The sequence below is a fragment of the Oreochromis aureus genome, linkage group 3, assembly GCF_013358895.1.
Source record: "Oreochromis aureus strain Israel breed Guangdong linkage group 3, ZZ_aureus, whole genome shotgun sequence".
Lineage (NCBI taxonomy): Eukaryota > Metazoa > Chordata > Actinopteri > Cichliformes > Cichlidae > Oreochromis > Oreochromis aureus.
In genome coordinates, this window is record NC_052944.1 from 68,350,111 (window position 1) to 68,352,499 (window position 2,389).

At 43.4% G+C, this 2,389-nt stretch overlaps 1 pseudogene; it reads left to right on the forward strand.

Moving 5' to 3' along the window:
• Nucleotides 1–988: 988 nt before the first annotated feature.
• LOC120437416 lies at nucleotides 989–2,389 on the forward strand (annotated as a pseudogene).

Genomic DNA, 2,389 nt, shown 5'->3' on the forward strand with positions numbered 1-2,389 from the left:
TGTTAAGGTGTTGCTTCCGTAACTGGATACCCAGCCAGATTGCCAGTCTTCTAGCTTGCTTACTTGCCACAAGTGCACTGTGCCACCTACCAACAGAAAGGAAAAAATAATGTGCACATTTCCACGAGAGAAATCCCACGCCTGGACCGTCGTTGACCGCCGCCATGATTCTAGCCTGCTTTTTACATCCAACACAAAAACTGCAGTCGTGTTGCTTTTGATTGTACTCAGAACTTGGAAATTCTGCCTTCTGAATAGGAAGATGTAGGTAACACCAGACTGCAGATGAGCTGCATACAGAGCTGGACTGGGACAAAACAATCGTCCTGAGCATTTTGACTAGAGACCGGCCCACCATTATAGAGATTGAAAATGTGACGTCATTGAGGGGTAAAACCGCAAAGGATTGTGGGAACCCAAGGCAAGAGGTACTAGCGCACGCAGGCTTTCAATTGAAATAAGTTACACAGCGATAAAAAGAAACAAAAATGCCAAGAACCTGTTGTATTATTAACTGCACAAGCCGGAGAACGACAGCCGCGTGAAGTCGACGGAAATGCGTTTGGTTTTATCGGATTCGGCGTGAAGAGAAATTCTCCAAGCCATGTCTCCGAAGTCACGAAGAGGCGACGGATGGCCTGGATTGCCGCTATCAGAAGACCTAATATAACGTTCGAAAACACTCCACCTCACATGTTAGTCTGCTCCAAGCATTTCCACAACGGTAAGTGTTTTGTGGTATTTAATACGCCTTATATGGCGCTGAACAGAAATCATCACGCTATGCTCCTTTGTTTATTGTGGCTCTGTGTAATGTTTGCTGCTGTATTTTGTAGGCAAACCAGCCTACGAAATGCTGGAATGCGATCCAGACTGGGCACCCTCTCAAACTGGGCCACACAGAAGTTAAAGCTTCTACCACTGCTAGATTTGATCGGTTAAAACAGAGATCGAAATCAAAACAGCCACGAAAAAGGCCCGCTCCTCTGGGGCAGAGACAGCTCATGCAGGTGAAATCCATCCAGGTAAAATTGTCAATGTACATAAATAAATACCACTTTTTCCACATTAAGCACTGTCTTATTTTTGCACTTTCAATGATCTTGTCTTTGTCTGTGTGCATGTATGTCTTTCAGCACCAGTCACTACGGAAACTACAGCTGAGAGCCAACCACAGCAGATAAATCCAAAGCACGAGGATGAAGATCTGCAGGAGTGTAAAATGTGTTCTCAAAGGTTACAAGAAATAGCACACCTTCAAGAAGAAAACCTAGTGTTAAAAAAAGAACTGTCCAAAAAGAAATTAGACATGGAATTCTTGAAAGACGAGAACTCTAAAGTTAAATTCTACACAGGGCTGCCTTCTTTTGCTTTACTAATGGGGTGCTACAACAAATCAGCCCGAGCTTGCCAGACACTGACAGGAAAATTTCCCAGTTTCAGATGCTCTTGCTAACTCTCATGCGTTTAAGACTCAACCTTCCGATTGCACATATTGCACACCTCTTTGATATTAGCCGGACAACCACTTCCACTGTGTTTAACATTACTGTAAATGTGTTGTACGCTCACCTGAGTCCATTGGTGCACTGGCCTGGAAGACATTGCATACAGGCCAGTATGCCACACCAGTATGTAGAGATGTTTGGTGACCGGGTGACAGTTATTATTGACTGTTTTGAACTGTTCATAGAGAGGGCACAAAATTTACGTGCCATGGCGGAGACATATTCAACATACAAAAGTAGACACACAATGAAATATCTCATTGGGATCACACCACAGGGGACCATCTCTTTCATTTCTAAAGGATGGGGAGGGCGTACAAGTGATAAACGAATAGCGGAAACTTCTGGCTTTTTACAGAAGCTTTCACCCGGGGACATAGTGCTCGCAGACCGGGGTTTTGATATCAGGGAAAGTGTTGCCTTAATGGGTGCCACTTTAAAAATTCCAGCATTTACACGGGGTCGCAGTCAGCTACAAGCAAAAGATGTGGAGGACACACGAAAACTGACACATGTCAGGATCCATGTTGAACGTGTTATAGGCTGTCTACGGTCCAAGTACACTATCCTAAACGACACCATCCGTCTAGGTTTTGTGGTGCCATGCGAAGGTGAGAACATGACTTTGCTGGATAAGATAGTTGCTGTATCATGTGCGCTCACAAACATGTGCCCAAGTGTTGTTGTAAAGCAAGCAAGTGATGAATAACTGTTTTCCAATTTGGTCTTGTTTTGTTGTGCAGCTATGTTTTTAACAAAATGAAATAATAATGCACAACGGTATATTATTTTGCCTTTGTCCTGTAAGCTTCGATAGTAACATGTAAAACTTGTCAGTTATAAATAAAGACAGTCCTGATGAATGACTTGTGCAACACTTA